Genomic DNA, 21,222 nt, shown 5'->3' on the forward strand with positions numbered 1-21,222 from the left:
AAAATCATATTCCTGGGTCTTCATAATAAGAAATAATGATAATAATTATAAGTCCTTTACATTTTAATACTAAAAGCACAGAAATTACTGCAAAAGCTCAGGATAGAAAACTTAGTATGGGTAAGAAGGGAACAATCCTAAAGATCTCTGCCCTTGTTCTTTCCTACCAAGGTTACTAACTCCAACCCTGCCGTACACTTGTCCAAATGTCCCTTAAGGATTTGAGGGCAGCAGCCCTATCATTTTTTATTAAGCCTTCCCTCAGGCTTCAGATGTTCATGTCTGGGACAGTGCTAGGAGAACCATCTAGGTGACAGATATCAGATTCTATTTTTGGTCACCCTCCCATCATCTGTTAAAAGATGCAGGTTGGAATTATTCTATCTGTCTTCCAAATGAGCCTGAGATATCAGAATAGATTCCCATTAAGTACCAGGTAATTTAAGGCGAAACTTGTGAAGTTTCATAAAATATTTTCACAGTCATTTGCAGAGAAACTACCAGCAATGAACTAGTGTGCTATGGTGGGTACCTATACTGACAAAGAAGACAGGATTGGTCCCTGATATCTATTTTATAAACTATTGACAGACAGAGAGAGAGAAGCATCAAGCAGATGATCATGCAAGTGAGGAGAGCTGTATCAGAATTAAAGCACTTTAAAGCACACAGTGGGTGTGTCAACCTAGAGATCAATGGGTCAGTGGGAGAAGGTGGGGAAGAACTTACCTTTACCTGGGAAAAGAAATACATGGTACAGATAGTTACAAAGAGTATGTTAGGGTCATCTTGGATTAAAATCTACTTTAAGAAAATCCCAATGTAATATGGTGAGTATTGTGTATGCATGTACACATAAAAATAATTTATATTAAACATGCTACTTAATGGTCAATATCAGTGTGCCTGAAATATACCTTTGATAAGTCCATTTATCTGAGTATCATTACATATAAACTCAGAGTCAATATTAAAGAATACTTGAAATCATTGTATTTTTAAGACTAAAACTTTAATTTTCTGAAATAAAATAGAAGTAATTGGGACTGAAATAAATGGAGGTATTTATAAAGTATCTAATACATTCCAGTAACTGCTTGATGTTTACTTGTACATACTTTCATTTATTTTGCATAGAATTTTTCAAAGTTAGGTTTTGTACTGTTTTACTAAATAACATCAAACTTTATTACAGAGAAGTGATAATTTTTAACCTCATAAACTAGCAGCATCTGGGCTGTGTCATGGCCCCCAGAAGACCTACTTGCTAAAATTAGTGTTTCTTCCCCTCATACACCTACAGATTTTAAGATAAAAATAAAGTGAAACCACACTATACTTATAAGCAGTATTCTGATTTTTTTCCTTGTCAATTTTATTATTGTTTTTTCCTAAAATAACAGAAACCATTTCTTGGAAGAAGAACGTTGCTGGTGCCTGCATGTGTCTCTGTCATGCTTACTCAGTAATATTACACCTAATAACAAAGCTATTTAGTTGTATTTTTCACTTGTTTGTTCTTACTATTGAGTGTGACATAAGGTTTGTAATAATGGTGTCGGGTAGAATGGGAGTATTCTCAAAAATAAAACATTAGAAGTTATAAGTTTTTTTTTTTTTTTTAAGGTAAACATCATTTATGTTGAATGAATGGAGACATTCCTTCTTTGAACATGTATTCAGCACTTCCTAAGTGCAAGATACTGTGACCAGTTCTGGGTACATGGAGAAGAATGAGACACAGAATTTACATACTATTGGAAAAGGATCATAGATAAAGGACAACAATGGTGTAATATCATGTATGATGAGAGAAGTAAGGAGAGAAAAGTTTACCCCACCCAGGTAAATGTGCAAGGGGTAAGGTTGTTTGAGCCAGCATTGAGGGACGGAATCATGTGTTCAGAGGCAAGAGACAATGAACTTATTAGAAAATGTGGGCAACTCCCTATGGTTGGAGCATAGCTGTTCCTGGGAAAGTGGTCATATGTGAACCTGGCCATCAACAGAGTCCAGGTCATATAGGAATGGGTAAGGCCCAAAGAGCTGTGGATTCCTCCTGAATATGATGAGATGTCACTGAAGGACCACATAATCCAACTTCCATTACAGAAATTTCATTTTGAGTTCATGGCCAGCCAACTCAGTTCTATATTCTACAAACTACCAAAAGGCTTCTTAATAATGTTTTTTGCACAGCATGACGTTATTCTTATATTATCTTCCTATGATGTTTAGACATCAATCATCTTAAAAATAGATAGGCACATAATATTTCTGAGTTAGTCTTGGAGCACTTTAGAGGAAGTATGCAAGTGTGTAATAAGGCCAAGTTGCCAACAAGGGTACACATGTTCTGGAGTCCAGCCAGCGGTGGGCAGGCCTCAGACATCAGACAGATATCTTGGATCACCCATACACAGGCCCAGGGTACAGTTAAGACTATACATTTCCAACCTTCATGAAGAGGGTGAGCGTTTTGCAACAAACCTTTGGGAAACTAAATTAATCTAAGCTACCTATTCTCATTTGCCATCCAGTATATTTAAAATTAGAGAGAAAAGAGGAAGAAAAAAAATTGTTAGAAATACATTAAGGAATATCTTAATGTTTTTGTAAAGTTAAGTAAACCAATAAAGATGTCAAATTATAAGAGAATATTCCACATTTCTCTTTACATGGCAAAGAAAACATAAACATATTAACAGATGTTGATATTCCTCAACATATTATATATACTAGATCATTTACTTACCAGTTGGAACAACTTGAATTTTGGTGGTTAAGTGACCTGGTATTATGAGACAACAGATTATTTTACTAAAATATGTGGCATATTCAGCTTTGGTTAATTTGAGGGATATTTTATAAATTCAGTGGTAACTTTTGTAGCATAAAGAAAAATTTTATTAGCATTTTAGTGTATGCTTATGTGATTAAACTCTGTGGACAAAGTTGAAGGAGAAAGTGGATTAGTCTCCTGCATTCTTGCTTTGACCTGTTTTGGGAGATTTTAAAGATTCCAAGAGTAAAGTGCCCTCGAGTTTAGTACAGTCATTCTTTTTACAACCCTACAAAGGAAACATTACTCACATCTTTTGTTTTTAACAATAAAAAAACATGAAATTATGAGTAATTATGTAATTTTGCTCAGCCCATAGCCAGATAGCTTGGAAAAACATCATTCATGATCTATCTGTCTGAAAAAGTTACATTTTCCACCATCTAGCCCAGGCTTTGCATATATCTGGAAGATTTCCCTCCAGTTGACTAAATCCTGGATGCTTTCTTTTTATGCCTCAGGAAATTATAGAGATAATTGCCACCTTCCCAAGAAATCTGTATATTCTAACAGAGTTGTGACAGCATTCCTTTTTGTTCTTTTTTCTCTTTCAGCAAAGAGCAAGGGTCAGTTTACTGAAAGATAAATAGGAAAAATACTTGTCCTCATATAACTCCTTCTCTGTCTCAAATCACCTGTTCTTTCACATGACACACTAATGAATTTTTTATTCCTCTGATTGATATTTATATAGTACCTTTTTTGACTGAAGATATTAAAATCCCAGATATCAGAAACAAAATATCTGAAAAACCCAAAACCATTTCCCAGTCAGATGTTTTTCCTGCCAAGAGAAGCCCACCTGTGGACCATGATTTCATGCATTAACCAAACTTCAGGACCCTTGGAGGCAAATACATGCTTACATACTAAAATGTTGAGAACTGAGTATTCTCAGTTAGAAACTGATTAACTTCAGCAGCTCATGAGTATGGCCTTAACCTAAGAGAAGTGCTGGTAGGAGAAAAGGTAATTAAAATCAATTTGGAAGGATATCAGTGGAATGGATTATAAACTACAAAGTAAAAAGAAAATTACCTAAGGAAATATTTGTACGAGTTAGCAATTAAAGGCTTAGTAGAAGCTTCTTTAATTACAATATTTTGAAATGAAGAAATGGGTGTTCTGATCAAATGAAATTGGTCAGTGGTACTTGCTCACTAATTGTTTTCTGTTTAAGTGTGTATTTTTTGGCCCAGTCATGTTTCATAGATCACACATTTAGTGGAACACATTTAGTAGAAGAGAACACTGGGCTAGGTCTTGTGTCGGAAAAATCTTTTGTACTTTATTTGGTACTAACCTGCTTGTTAAATATGGTCATCACCCCTCCCCACTAAGGGAGGTGTTGTGGAGAAAAGGCTCTTAAAATGTGGTACCCTGATCACCAGACTCACATTATCATTTGAGAACTTGTTAAAAATGCAAATTTGTGGGCTCCCCACAGACCTATGAAATCAGCAAATTTGAGTATGGGGGTCTAGTCATTTTTATCTGAAAAAGACTCACTTTGTATATCTGACCACACTGAAGTTTAACAACCACTGAACTGAATTGCCTGTAAGGGGTTTTCCTAACATCACTACTCTACAAGAGCATGCATTATCTTCCAAGATAACTCACCATCCACTTCAGGCATTTTTCTATAACCTATGTAACTCATATAACTAGGGTACTGAAGTGGGAAAGAATCAGGAACTGTATATTAAGAAACTGAATATATATGTTAAAGGAGCTACTAATGGTTCATGCTTAGACATACTGATTAGGAGGCATAAAAATAAAAGACATAAATATTGCAAAACATTTCAAGGTAAGTAAAAATTACAACAATAAAAATACATTTCCCAAAGAAGTGAGACTTTTAGGATATTAAAATATAAGGACTGGGAAGAATTCTAGCAACTCATATATTCCAGCTGTCTCATTTTGTCCATAAGAAGCCGAAGTATAGATAAGAGAAGTAAATGATCTTAAGAAAGAACTTGTAGAAAATAAAAACAGGATGATGGCACTGAACTTTCATGTAGTCAATGATTTAGAAATTCTTACTCAACTGTATTAAGTGGATATGTGGAGTAGAGGTAAGACAAATTAGTTTCTATATGTGGATAACTCTGGTTACTTCACTAAGTAATTTGGACATAGCTTTAAAACATTCATGTAGGAATCCATCCACCATGTCACTGTCTAGAGACATTTTTGGAACTTCTAGGATTAACTTTCAACTTAAAATTATCTGGAAATGAGTCATGTTCAATCTATTCCATCATATTTGGATTTCTCATTATGCCACAAATCAGAAAGTCAGCCTCAGATCTCTATAAAGGATTGGTTTTCATGTAATCTGAGCTACAGAAGACTGCATATCTGTCTTTAGGTCTGAAAATAATACAAAACAAAATGAAGCCATATAAAAACCACAGTTTTCCAATGATGAAGAAAGCATTTCTCTATGAACTCCATTGAATTTCTCATAAAATATTATTGGGAAAGATGATGCAATTAACCTGCCTCTTGGAATGGTAATAAAACATACTTAAAAAATAAATCATCTATTTTGATGTTCAGTCATTATATTGAACATCTTAGATGCTGCATTATTTAATGAGGTCAAAGAGTACCTTCTAATGTATGTCAATTTTCTTTTAATTCATTCACTGTTTATTCTGTACTTATTATTTCTCTGGTTGATGCACCACACTCTCAGAATGTAAAGATCAGTAAGAAAATATACATGTCTCTCAAGGAATTCATAGTTTTAGAAATCAGGAAGACATATTCTAATCATTTTGATAAAATTAACTTTATATAAACCTGAGCATATTCCCAATTCATGAATTCATTTTAGTGACCAAATCCATGATAAACCAATTCAGAATTTATAAGATGACATAAATTATGACTAGTCATAGCAATCTTTGGATATTTAAGCAAGCTATAGGCAGGATTCAGTATGAATTAACGTTTAAGTATTTTTAATATTTCCATTTAGAGAATTGATTATGTTAGCAAACTATTTCATTTCTTCTTTAGTACAAATGCGAGATAAATACTACATATATTGTAGGTAGGAAATAGAAAATCAGGAAACTTTAGTGACTTTTTTCAAAGTAAATGAAGTAGCCAGGATTCATAGTCAGATCAAATTCTGAGTGTAATTTTTTTCTACTCAATTAGAACTTGCTGCGTTTTAGAGACAAGATAGAGAGATAGAAGAAGGAAGATGAAGGGGAAAGAATGAGACAGAGAAAGAAAAAGGAAGAGATTGTAGATGTGAAATTCTTCAAGTGTTTTCTTCATATAGTCATATCCATTCCTTCTTAGTTTTATATAGAAATGAGGTATTTAGTCACTTGGATAACCTAATAAATATGTGTGAACCTAGACCTTACCAAATTTCTGAGGAACAAGAAATTTTGACCAACATGGAAATATAAAAAGTGAAATATTTTTTATTCACTTCTGTTACTTTTTCAACTTCAAGTCATCTAGATATTTCAAAATGTTACATTTTTTGGTATTATTTGATTTTAATTTAAATTATAGTTCTTTATAAAAAGCATGCCACAGAGAACAGGAAAGCCATAGAATGTGCACATCAGTATTTACAGAACCAATTTTAGAATCTGAAGAATGTTGGAAGGTTATTAGTATAACTTGCTATTGCAAAAGGATAGAATAATTTATCACTTGCACAGACTGGCTCTGAGTAACTATTATGATGAAGTTTGCAACACCTCCTCAGAGGAGTCTGGTTCTTTGTCAGTTTCAAAATTATTCTTCCCTTAATGTCTTTTTCCCTATAGGGACTCCCTAGGAGCATACACAGAGAATCAAAACTTTGGCCATAGAAGGAATAATAGAATCTTTCCCTTTCCAATAAGAGAAAAACTATTTTTAATTAAAAGTCGATGATATATTTTTGGAAGACTGTCATCTTTGCCGTCCTTGAAATTAATGCTATTACAGTCTGTTTTTGACCTGAAATATCTTTGGGCATCATGTCCCTTCTTGGCTTAAAAATTCAGTAAGACTTCTTAGTATGGGATAAAATGCTTTACAATCATGGGCATTGCTCATCTTTTACAATATCACATCTCCTATATATTTATCCTGCATTAATCCTTTACCTAATTTCAAAAAAAAAAAAAAAGGTTGGGAGAGGGTCAGAGGAATTGGTTCTTGTATCTCATGTATCTAAAAATGTGCTAGTACCAGGGCCAATTCCTTTCAACCTGTGGATTTCTCTTCAAAACTGAGGTCAATAGTTGCAACAGTTGCAAAACCTTCTTCCATAAATTGGGTACTTAGGATGATAGTGTCTTGTTTTTGGGTTTGAACCAGTCATATACTTCTTACAAAACATTTGCCAAACTTTTGAGCTCAGAGACCATGTTTTAGCCTTCTCTACAGCTGTAGCATCCCATGCAGAATTGCCATGGACATGTCAGTGTGTATTTATCTAGAAAATAAAGGATTATATGAAACACAACAGTAAGTATTTACTTCAGATGACCCAGTCGATGCATGAAGCCTGATAATGAGCCAAGCAGTCTAACTCAAATACCACACACTACACTAATACTTCTTACAGGCCCCAGAAAAATGTCCGGGAGCAGTTTAGACATACACATTCACTCAGGGGCACTTGCTATAGTATGAGCTTTATAGTTCAGTGACTGGAAATTACTGTGCTGGAGATATATCAAGGGGCACAGGGATATTTACATCCTGATCCTATGCCAATTACCAATTTTCATTTAAGCTGTGATCTTCTGGTTAGGATTTTAGGGACTTCTTTTCTTTTTCTTTCTTTCTTTCTTTTCTTTTTTTTTTTTTTTATCTCCCCAGGGTCTTAATTGTCTCATTTCTGAAAGGAACAACAATGACAAATAAAACATAAGTGCAATCTCACTGGATTTATTTGAAGATGAAAATAGATAATGCTTATGAAGTACTAAGCACAAAATCTGCCACATAAAGTACTAGTTAAGAACAAATCTGAAACATACAACACACTACTAAAACTTAGAACCCAAGACACACTTCCACACACGAGGCTGCTTTCTGTCCCAAGGCTACATTTGTCTGGTCAGGAATTCACATGGCAACCATGGTAATAGATGCCAAAGGAGAATGATGCAGTGAAGAAAGAAATGGAAACTGAGTCATTGCACATGGTTGTTGTTGTTTAAGAAAAAGTAGTAACTTGAGTATTAAGATTGTGCAAGACAGTCATATGAGTTGCTTATAGATTTGCTCTTTACACAGCCTCTCTCTGAGGCTGTCTTTTACATGTCCTATGAACACTTCACATCTTGTGACAGAATGCTGCATGAATGCTTTGTTCTGACCATTCATAATACATCTGAATTCTGACCCTGATTTCAACTCCCTCTACCCCTGCGAAGAGACAATTCAAGTACACAGTTCTTGAATCAAAACCACAGATTCATTCCCTGTGCTTTGGTTTTTTTTTTTTTTTTTTTTAAACTCTCATCCTTTCAATGCAATGTTTTCTTCAACAAAAGCTTAGCCAAGCAAGGGGCTTAAATTATGCACAACCTAGAGACATAAAAATAAAAGAAACTGAAAGACCTCAAATTAAGGTATCTAATTGAGGGTCTCTTAGAGGAATTTGGGAAAATAAATATGTTTTAGGCCACCAAAAATAAAGATATTGATGGTCTTTCAACATCTTCTGAAGGGGTGTCTAATGTAAACCAAATTTAACATACACTTGTCCACTGCTTGTGAAAAAAAAAAAAAAAAAAAAAAACTTCGAGTTGCTAGTTTCACTCTGTTGCTATAAATTGTGTTGTCCAATGGGAGAACACTGATGCTAAGAAACAGATTTGTTTTTACACATTCATATAATATTCAATCTCTAAGTTTATATAATAGTTTCTCAAACTCCCTTGATATTTCTCTAGCTCACATTCCAGGTCTCCTCTCCCTACAGCAAACTGCAAATACAATTGAAAGTAAATCAAATATTCATCAATCTAAAAAGATCTCCTCACTTGTCCCCTGGGGACAGCTACCAGGAGAAATTCAATAATATAATACCTTTTAGAAACAACCCAATATACCAGTATTGACTGTAATATTCATTTGCTATATGTTGTCTTTATCTTTCTAGAATCCTATAATGTATATCTTTAGTGTTTCTAGTTTGCTTTTAGAAAAATAAATTGAAGTACAAGCCACCTCTCACTCAGATGATTTTACATTATAAAAATCTGACAAAAGCATTATTTCTACCTATTACCAACCTGCTGTGATTTTTATTCTTTTGTGGATAATTTCACTTTCTAATGCTTGTTCTTCTGTTTTTCTTTTCCTGACCAATTCTGATTATGTCTCATGATGTCTTCTTACATGCTTTCTACAATTCAAGATATCAGAGGCAGTCAAGTTTGAACTTACTGGTTTAGAAGTGATAGGCTGTCCTGTAATTTGCATAAAATAATATTATATTCATCAAATGCACTATTCATATCAAGACTTCCTAAAGTCATTTATTCTGTGTTCTTAACTAAATATCAGGTCAAATTTCTGATGACCTTATGATAGATGGCATAAATCTGATTTAATAGTATTTATGCAAATTTTGGAATAAAAACTTTTGAACAGGTAAACTTACCTTTCTATATTTTTTTCCATTAAGGCTAAATTCAAGGTCGAGTTGATACCTGTGTAAGTGCTAAAATACTTTTATAAAACTAATTTAGGACTGCCTGAAATACAAACAACGTAGAGAGATGGGTTCACTGCCTTGAGCCAATGATACATAAACAGGGAAGCCAGATTACACAAGACATCTTTGCTTCTAAGGAAAAAAAGTAAGATTGGCATATATGGTAAATAGCAACACAAATTGGGCCAGCCAGATTGAAATTAACAAGAGATAAGTTTGTGGTTATAGAAAGAACACCTGAGGTAACTATGTGTTTTGGTCAGGTGTGACACTAAAACTGTACTTGGTAATTATTTAAAAAAAAAAAAAAACAGAGAGCAGGAAACACTCCTGAAGACTGAGAATGAAACAAAGTAAATTTGTAAATTTATCACTCACTTTGCAAAAACTACTATGGATTACCATTCATGGAATTTGTATAGATGGATGATGATGATAATGATATTTGTATTTCAGATTGAATCCAGGGGTACTTTCCCACTTAGCATCCCAAGTTCTTTAGTTTCTTTTAATTGTGAGACAGGTTCTCAGTAAGTTGCTAAGGCTAGCCTTGATTCTGCAATGCTATTTCAGTCTCCTGGATCACATAGAGATATGTGCCGCCATGCCTAGCTTGTGTAGATATTTAAAAACAAGTAGTGATTATTAGAAGCCTACCTGGACTTATAAGAAGTCATTCCAGCAACATAATTTACTTTCATATTGGACTTCTTTCTTTATTAAGTATTTATTTTAAAAGACAACGATTTCAAAATAGATTTGACAAAGTCTCAAATGAAGTAGACCCTTACCACTTGGACTAAAACAGATAGAATAAAGGATGCTCAGTTAGAAGGATTTGCAGTTTAATCACTGATGACAACTAACGGGAATCATTACATCTTTTGTAAAAGCAGAGGGAGACTTTATAGCAGGCTGTTGGACTCCATTCCACTCAAAGTTATAGGTGAACATACAGAGTACACAGAAGACTTATTCATTAAATCCATTAATGACACAGGGCTGAGTAGCTAAACTAATTGGGTCACATTACAGATTCAGGGTTTAAAAAGGCCTCAGTAGGTAGACTATAATAAGCTGAAATTTATTTAATTCAAAAAGCCATGTACCTAGTCCGCACAACGCATAGAGGAACACAGTGTTTGCCAATCTGTTGTAATTATAAAAATCACTAACTTTAATACTAATTTTTTGTGCACTGTCCCAGAAACCCTAAATCAGAATAATCTTCATGGGAGTCTATTGAATAGCCATTATTTTAAAACAGTTTATCAGTAAATTTTTATCTTTGTGAAGGTTTGATATACTGATCCATGAGAAAGAGCCCTTAATCTCAAGAAATTTACAGAGGAGGCAACACACAAAATATCTATAAAAATTTATTGTAAACAGTAATGGCTATATTCATGAGAAGGTTATTATTAAGCATTATCGTTTTTATTTTTGCCTCTAGATTATAAGGCAGGATGTAGGTAATGGATGTAAAATATTGAGATTGTTTTTTTTCTAGAAATGTTAATAAAGACAAATTGTAATTATTGCTTAAATTTCTAACTTTTCATTTATCCCCATATCTTTCTAAAAGTAATTAGTAGTTTGTGTATCCCTAGAGGGGGCGGTCTTTAGTGTCCTTTAATGATCTTCTCAGAAGCTATTCATTTTTTAACCTAAAACTGTGGTTAGAAGATGAACTAAATTTGCTGAACAGAAACTAAAAGTAAGAGAGTCCAGGAGATTTAAGAAACACAAATCATTCTTCAGCACAAATGTGCCATCCATGGCAAGCCCAAGAAAACCTGGACAATGTGGTCAAGGTAGTCAGTGAGATCAGAAGGAGAGTGATTCCCATGCCTGTGTGTAAGATGTCCTGCCCCTGGCATCTTAGTACGCAAACGTGGAAGTCAAACTGATGCATACATGAGCTAGTGTGGTATTTCCTGTTTTTTCTCAGTTGATTAGCTTACTTCATTCCTCAAGTCTTGAGCTAGAGACTTTGGACTCCCTCTGTTATCCTGATTCACTCAGATTCCTTGAATCAAGGACAATATCAAGTTTACCTTTTGGCAGACCTGCTTGAGCCTGCCAGGAAAGCTGTTAATAGAAAAATCCCACCAAATCAAGATTCTTATTTGGATTTTCCAAGCAAACATTTTATATACCAATACTGTATAATAAAGTCTCTAGACTATGAGGCACCCTTATATATATTATTTTCCTTTATGTATTGTAAATATCTTTTCAGCATTGTTATATTGGAGAGCAGTGAAGAATTTTAAAAACATAACTAATACTGGAAGAAAATCAAATAAATAAATAGTAACTATGCTGAACCAGTCAACAATGCACTGGGAACCGTCAGCCTAAAATTAAAGAAATCCTTGAGGACATGATAAAGCCATTGTTGTAGGGTATTTAAGAAGACACTGCAAAAAAACTGCTTGTGCTGGGCAAGGTGGCACATGCCTGTATTCCCAGTGACTTGGGAGGTCAAAGCAGAAATACTTCAAGTTTGAGGCCAGCTTCAGCAACTTAGCAAGGCCTTAAGCAACTTAGGGAGAGCCTGTATCAGAATTTTAAAAAAGTGTGTGTTGGAGGGTGCTGGAGATGTGGCTCAGTGGTTAAATGCCCCTGGGTTCAATTACGGGTAGCAAATTAAAAAAAAAAAAAAAGGGAACTAATTGTTAATTGTAGCTACAGGTTAAAAGATTTCAACTCAATGAAAATAAAAACAAATCTTTGAAGTGGTTCTAAAAGTCACGTTTTATTTAGAATGATTAAGTACTACCTTATTACTTGAATGTACAAAATCATTTATAAATATTTTGAAATGCTTAAATTAGAGAAAAAGAAATGGGATAGTTTCTACATTACCACTTTTAATCAAATAATAATGAAAATGATAAACATTACAAAATAAAATATATAAATATAATGATTAGTGAAACACCACCTTAGAAAATTAGCCTAGATAACAGGAGAGTTTATATTGCCACACCTGCCCATTCACAGCTTCAATTGACATACAGTGGATAGATAATAAGTTTTCTTCAAAGCTAGGAATAAGCTGAAGAATCTGTTTTTCTGAGAAGAGTGCAGGCTGTCCCTGAAGGCATATGCTTAAGGCAGCAGCACTGAGATGTCCTCAGTCTCCGAGACAAATGAGGAAGGTCCAAAAATATCCTGCTCCTTAAACAGGTTGATTTTTTTTTTTAACCTGGTGTGATTTATGCAGAGATTCTCTAAAATATTCTGGTTCATCAAAAGTCTAATTTACATGCATTTAAAGGACATTGTAGGGAATAATTAACAGAATGTATCACAATTCAGAGAGTGAATGTTGACTAAAGATTTTTACAGCCTTAAATGGAAATCTGGCAGATTAAATATTAAATAAGTACATGAGATTGTTGCAGGAAAAAAAAAAAGAAGGAAGAAGTGAGGAGAGGTGTGTGTGCGAAAGGTTTGCAATGTTTCATATTCTGAACTCATGAAAAAGGATGCTTTATTCCTTTTACATACTTATTTTATTTTAGTGAGTGAATAAATGTGCTTTACTAGCCATCGCCTTAGAATAGATTAAAATGGTATGCAGATGTAAACACATCTTAGCAAGTTCCAGCTTTGAGACTTCGCAAGGAAAGGGACACTGGTTTCTGAAAAATCAAAACTATATTCCAAGTCAAGACTGTATTCCCAGTCACCACAAACATAGGTAAAATCTCAATCAAAAATTTATAGACATTTTAAGGAGCATTTAACATTTAATGGTTATTTTCGAAATGTTCAAATATTCAAGATTTTTACTATTTTAACCTGTTTTTTCTCTTTCCTCACTATGGTGTGGGAGCTGTTACTTCGTGAATAGAAAGGTTTTAGTGTACCTGATTCTATTCTAAGAACATCAAATGGAACAAGACAATCGAGTTTCTCTGAATCATTTAGATCTCCAACAAGTGACACATTACCTGATAGCTTCCTAAGATTAAATCAGGTATTATTAATTTCTATTTGTATTCATACTTCAAACAAGATGACTTACTTTGAAAAATAATGTCCAAACAATGACATTCTTCAATTAAAAGAAAAAAGAATGTGCAAAGTGCATTATTAGTTTACACAAGCTGATTATCCAAACAAATGACTACATTTGAAGAACAGTATGGATGAGATGGGGCCACCTAAAGAGAGAACTAATTCCACACCTAAAAAGCAAATCAGCTCATAGGGTCCCAGCCAATATGTTCCCTAATAGCACCATTATTAAATAGTAAATTAAGGAATTAATCAAACTACCTGCTATTTGACTTCACAACATTGTTTTCCTTTTGATCCAAGTAAAATGCAAAAAAAAAAAAAAAAAAAAAAAAAAAAACTCCACAATTCTCCTCCAATGTGATCTTCCTCTCATGTGCACCTAATTCTTCTAAATGAGCAATAACTACCTGAAATAATTGTGTTCCTTTTTTGTATAGTACCTCATATTTGCCACACACATTAAAAGACTTCCACTTCTCAAGGGCATGACCTCAACACTACCACTTCCAAGGAGTGAATTCTGGCTAAGAGATATGTCCCTAATACTATTGCTAGTGCTGATCCACAGAACAGAAATATAGGTAATTCGAAAAGGAAAAACGAAACTAAAACAAATGCTACTGCAACACTGGTAATACACTAGCTAGATTATGGTCTTAAGAACAATAGGAAATAATAACTAGTATCTATTTTGGTTTAGAATAAAAGCGTATATATGTCTATGCATTGTGTAGGTGTGTGGATTTATTTTTTTTTTCATTCACTCCCCTCATATGCTTATCTACATTTTTATATTCATAGACATAAATGTTTCTGAAGGTATGATCATGCAGATATAATAAACTATGCTTGTATACAAGTTATTCACTATACAGTATACATACCGTATGGGAAACATGAATTACCTTTATAGTGGTATGTTGATATTTAACATTCACAAAAAGTTTTAAAACTTGCATACAAGGAACAGGTTAGAGGTGAGAGAGGTCATAGTAAGTTAGAAAATGAGGCACAAAGTGCAGAAATTTGTATGTTAGCTAAACAATTGATTTTAAAAGCAGAAAATATCATTAAAGGATACTTCCATAAAATCAAATAATTCTTTAAAACATAACAGAAAATTAACAATGTCCTTGTCCATCAACTTGGGAGGCTGAACTCACAGTATCAAAATTAGTGTTCTTTACCACCAGGTGGCTCACTTTCTATACCTAAGCCTGAGCGAGGTGCCTCTGTGGCCCCAGAAGTTCGAGGCAGTAACATTCCCACTAGAGAGCATTAGGAAAGAGAAAAATGATCCTTTCAGAGAAAACCTGAAGTCTGAATAAAGCAACATCTGAGCTAGAGCTAAGACTCCCCCTGTTCTTATCAGAATTGTCCTTACAGAATCAGAATGATTAGGAAAGTTGGCTTTAGACTAGAGACATTTCAAAAACCAGATGGAAACCTGTCTAATAACCATTCTGTGTCCAAATCCAAACAGTTGCACATTTTTTCCAAATGCATTCACAATGTATGACAGATACCCAAGGGAAAAACAGAGTCAGAGACATAAATGAAAGCTATAATCTAAAATTAAAACAATAATGAATCATATTATTATATTTTCAACTGAATTTGCAATTTAAAGACTAGGGAAATAAGCCAGCAAAGATGGAAACTTTAACATGAGGAGGAAGTTCACTTTCCTGGGTTTTCAAGATGGTTCTTTCAATCAGTTCCTTCACCAAACTGCATTTTAGTAGAGAGATAATAGGGCAGTAGCCATAGAAGCTTATAACACTATCCAATGTATTGCTATAAAAAGCCTTACCATCTGGATCCTAACTCTCTTCAATATTGAAACTGTAGAGCACTTTTTCTCTTGATTTTAATTTACAGCTATCACTCAGTGCAGTCCTGAAGGGTACATACAATCTGCCATTGTTAGAATTAGTGTATAATCCAAGGCAATTTGGGGAAAATCAGTTTGTGATCTTAACTACTTGGTTTACTCAGTGTTCAGCACTTGTTTGCGTTTCATGAAAGTTTATTGGTTGTCGTATTTTTCCCCTTCCTTTGGCATAGTTTTATAAAGTCATGCAAATGTAGAAATGTCTGTGGTTTGCACCATTAACTCTAACCCACTCATTGGTGAGAACTTAAATGTATGAAATCTAACAACATTGAATATTGTTGATAACCCAACTCTAACCTTCATCCATGGCATTCATTTCTTGCCTTGCCTTTATTAAAAAAAATAAGGGTCTCCAAAATACCAATTCACCAAGCTAACCAGGAAAGGCTATCAGTTGTAGGGGAAAAATGTGTTTAAAAACTAAGGCTGGTGACTAGGAGCCATTATAGTGACAGAGGAGTCCTCACCTCTGGCTCTAAACAAAATGAAATTGATTCCCTCTCAGCAAAGATAGCTTGGAATGGTGATCCATAATGTGCAAGCAACTGGCTAACTCTTTAACCTGCCTCACAAATCTACATTAGAGAGAAGGGTGAGTGACTGAGACCTTGTGAGATATTACAAGAGCCTATCTGTAAATGGATTGGCACAAAAGCTAACTCAACAACTGAATTAAATTACCTTTCATCTCCCACAGAGGGCCTGGTTAAAATCACATCTTTGGACCTCTTAGGTTGCTGCTCGAGTTGGACATATTTGGCAAAAGAAAGCCCAAAAGAGGGTATCTTCTCTCTTTCCAGGTTTCCATTTCAAATTTAGCCCACCCAATAAGAAAAGACTTATGTGTGCTATATCTCTCTTGCCACTTCTGATCGCCTGATTTTTCTAGGAGCTATGTCAATACCTTGGCTTCAGCTGTAAGCTATCATGGGAGAAAGTGATGTGAACAGGTTTATTCAAGCTTAAGTATGAAACAAAGTGGGACGTAAGAAAACATAAAGTTGTGCTCCCTTGCTGTATTTGTTATTGTATAAAGGATTGTAGAACCTATTTAGCCAAATTACTTTATGAATATCCAGTGTAGAAACCACAAATATTTTGGGAGCCAAAGGTAATACCTATATTTACTACTTAACAAATATAGGTAATACCAATATAGGTATTATATTAATATAGCCAATACCTATATAGGTATATAATACCTATTAATGTAAAACTAAGACTGGTGACTAGGAGTCATTATTGTCAAATTTTTGTTATGAACTGAGAGTTTCCACTGAGTGCTGCTGAGGGATCTACTGCATTGAACATAACTGACAAGTGAAGAAGGAAACTCCTCTCCTCCACACCACACAGATAACCAGGCTCACATAGGCTCCAGGTGTGAGTACCCAGAATTAGCAGAGGAGGTACCTGACCCCAGGTGGTGCCTCAACTATCAAGTATAATGTTAGATCTACTGAAGTTTTGTCAGGGATCCCACATGAGAACTGAGACATCCTCATAAAGAGAGAATTCTTACAATGGCTTGGAGGCATTTCCCAGAAGAGTAGTGAAAAGAAACACTAACTTCATAACATACAAAGTGATGCTTATAAAATGAGTCACAAAAGACTTTGTCTCTGATTGTCTGCTTACCAGATACTCCATTACAGTCTTCTGGGCTCGGTGATAACTTGGAGTTGCCACAAGCCAGACTTGCATGCAGGACTGATGTCTTGAAAACATTTTCTTTATGATCACTTCAATTTGATTAGTTAAATTATGGTTATTAGTCTCACAAAATTTCTTGTGAGATGATATACATGAAATAATTTAAAAAGAATAGTAAGGAGGAGGAATGTTAAAAGTTCTAATGTTATTTGTCAATTTTTCTTAGAAATTTTTCTAAGAAAACATGTACAGTCAAGGAATGTTAGGGGCAATAACATTAATAAGATTAATATTAGTAAGGCAAAGAAACTCAGATCAACAAACTACAGTGTTGCTTGGAGAAAGAAAACTAAAAGCTCTCTAAATAGTACCCTAGATCTCATTCATTTTGGCAGGAAAAGTATCCTCCAGTTAAGTCTTTATTATTATGTCAAATACTCAGTTTTCCCACCTTACCACAACAGACTGACTTCCCTTCTTCAAATTCACATTATTGAGAAATACATAACCGCTCAAAAAGATGAAAAGATATTTGATTCCTGACTCTCTCTCTGACAAATACAGTAATTTGCATGAATATTAAACTTCTGTGATTCAGCAACTTTCACTCCTGCCTATATCACTGAATGTTAAATGCTGGAGTTTGAATCCATAGCTCCCACCAGTTGGCTTTTATTTTAGAAGACTGATGTATGTTTTTTTTCCCAGCAGAAGGAGAGAATATTTAAAGGTCTTTAAATTACACATGCAGAGTTGCATAACAATTGTCAACTAACTCAAAGGTTAGAATCGCACACTTATGCTAAATATGAAGTTGCCTATGAATCACAGAATGAGGCTGAGGCTCATATTTGCAGAATATTTGTAAGGGTGGGGAGAGAAAAGTGGAGTCACCATCTGTACGAAACTTTAATCAGAAAAATCACTGCTGAACTATCAAGTACTTACTATTCTGTCTTCTTGAGTAAAAAGACTTTCTCAGTCAAAGTAAATGCTGTGATTAAGGTAAACTGACAACCTAAAAGAAGAAACTGCAAGAGCCTACCTGAAAGTGGAAGGCGAGGTAGCTGGCACATTAGAAAAGAAAGCGACTAGGAAGCAGTCTTACCTTGAGCACGGAGCAGCCTCCTCCCTGGCAGACCGGCTTTTGGAAGAGGGTCCCCTCTTGCCAGGACCGGGAAAGCAGCTGGAAAGAAGTGGCTGTCTGCCACTAGCTGTGACAGCTGCGTCTTACCGGGTGTCTCCGAAATTGGACTCCCGCGCGCTCCACCAACAAATCAGGCTGTGGCTGCTGGTACCTCCGCCTCAGAGGCTGGGACTGCAGTTGCTAAGCCTCACTTGACGGGAAAGCGCCGGGTTGTGTGTGTGTGTGTGTGTGTGTGCACTAACTGCCAGCTTCAGGCTCAGCCGATGTGTTCTGCATACTCAAAACGCTCTTGCAGGGAGGAGGTTCCTCCACAAAGACCCCAGCCTGGGGACTGAAGAATCACAGTCCACTGACCTTGCTGCTGGGGATTCTGGCTGAACAGCTCACTCATCAATAGATTCAACAATCAATCAAATAAAGGAGACTGGATCAGCCTTAGATAGAGACAAGTGCTTTCCCCACAAGCACCAAAATTTAAAAAAGAAAATCTCTGTTCAACATTTTATATCTAGAATTGATTTTTTTCCCTTTTAATCTCCTATGTCTTGAGCATGAAGTCTAATTGATGAGCCCCTAAGTTAAAACTTTTCAGAGTGTTTGTCTGTGCAGGATAGGATCTTACCTAGAAGCAAATACAAAACATGTATTCCCCAGTGATCTGTCGATAATGATTTAAATTTTAACAATCAGATTATGATGGTTTAAACTAATAAACTATTTTTGAAACCAGTGACTCTACATAACAGTGAAAATGTTTGGGTCTAGAGGCAGAATCTGGGTCCAAATTCAACCTCAGGGTTCTTACAACATCTATTGCATGAAAATTAAGAGGCAAACCCTGTACTAAGCACTGTGTTAATTATAAGAATTCTGCCTAAGACGCACCACTATAATTTAGCTACATGATATTGAGCAAGTCAGGCAAACCTGTTGAACTTCATGTGTTTCATGAGTAAAGGAAGGGGATTTCTATGATGACCTGAGCATCTAAAATGCTCATGAATACACTTTATAAATTACAAAAGGTTAGCCATAACTATCACATTTCTAAATAAATTGCCATAAGACACACACACTATGCTACAAAACACAAGCCTTTTCAAACTTCCTATGTGATATTAGAAAGTTTCACTACTGAACTCTCTGACAATCATTTCCATTTCAGAGTCTAGAGCTAACCCATCTGAAAACAGGGGATAACCTGACATTCAGTATATACCTACTTAACATTTCCTATCACTGCAAACAATTGGAAAGTTAAGGCTAAATATTTTCCACTCGAGTTAGGGTCTGACAGTTATAATATAGACCAAATTCAAAAGAAGAAACACAATGCAGATGAAAAATCAGATGTGGAAATAAATGTAGCTGGTGTCAGTCTGAGCTCTCTCATTGAGTCCCTTGACCCATGAGCTTGATAACAGGGATGATTATGGTCATTTCCACCACCACAGCAACACACACCAGAAGGCAGCATTCACTCAGTGTTTCCTCCTCTCCAGGCACTGTTGCAGGCATCCTGAAAACCCTGATATTTTTAATCCTCCCAATATCCTGATGTTAGTACCCCTGTTTTGCAGATTAGGTCAGCAAAGTACATAGCAGGAAAGTCCTAAGCAGTCCTTCAAGGGCTCACTTGTATTAGCTCAGGGAACTTGGTAACTATTTAATCTTTAAAACTTCCTACTTCAACAAAAAAGGGTGACGAAAGAACACAAAAACAATTGGATAGTCTTTACTCATATTTGTTAATTATTAATATTTACTCCATCTGCTTTATCATGCTCTCTATCTCTGGAGGGAGAGAGGTAGCTCAGCCATTTGTTGTTAATATAAAATATTATGCCTCTTTACTGATTATTTCAGTGCATATTTCATTAGAGTGGAGTTATTTATCTATATATCTACCTCTTCAATCAACTTCAGTAAATTTAGCATATTCGTATATGTTTAACCTAAAATTTCTAATTTGTCACTTCAAAAATGTCCTTTGCAGCATTCTGTCTCTGGGAGAGTGTCCAACCTAGGGTCAGGTATAGCATTTAGTTGTTATGTCTTCTAGGTCTCTGTTAACTGCCTTCATATATATTTTTAGATATGAACTAAAAGTTTCTGTATGCATAGTAGCTATAACCTAACATGATGTGCAAACAACTGTAGCAAGTAGTGAGACTCAGCCAATTATAAGCAACCAGCTGTTCAAACCATGTTTAAAATAGACAGATGCAAGTGGTAGTCAATCAACTCTCTTACCTCACTTCTGTTTTCTTGTTTTCTGTACATCACTTCCTTTTTTTTTTTCCTTTTCTTTTTCCTGGCCCTAAACAACTTGTCCATGTGTTGAGATGAAGGTTTTTCAACTGCTGTTCTTTCTAGAATCACAATTAAAGCCAATAAAGATGTGTATTACTAGATGTGTTGTAATTTTCTCTTTCAAAACCTTTAATCTGGAAATTATACAACTCTTCTTTTACTTTTATAATATATTTGAAGAATGAATTCCCCTCTTTCTTAATAGAATATTTTTAATTTTGCATTCAAATCATGTTTTTTAATGATTACTTTTGGGCTATTTTCTTGGATGGAATGTTGCAAAATTGATTTCAAATTCGTTTAAAAATATTGTTTCTGAAGCCACAGAAAATTCATCTACCATTCATTCCTTCTGTAAATTTTCATAGTTCAATCATGATTTTTTTTTCTATTTCTATACTCTGTATTGTTTTCTTCCCTTTCAACTATTAAGTGATGGGTAGAAAAACACAAATATGTATCATACACTCAATTACAGTTTTTCTTTATATCAAACATCCATCAACAACATTATGGTTACAACTCTAATATTAATTTCCCATATTCATAACACATTAGATATTCTAATGCTTGGAAATACTTTCCTTTACCTCTTTATATTTTCCTCATCCCTCCCTCTATTCATCTCTGTA

The sequence above is a fragment of the Sciurus vulgaris genome (genome assembly GCF_902686455.1).
Source record: "Sciurus vulgaris genome assembly, chromosome: 11".
NCBI lineage: Eukaryota > Metazoa > Chordata > Mammalia > Rodentia > Sciuridae > Sciurus > Sciurus vulgaris.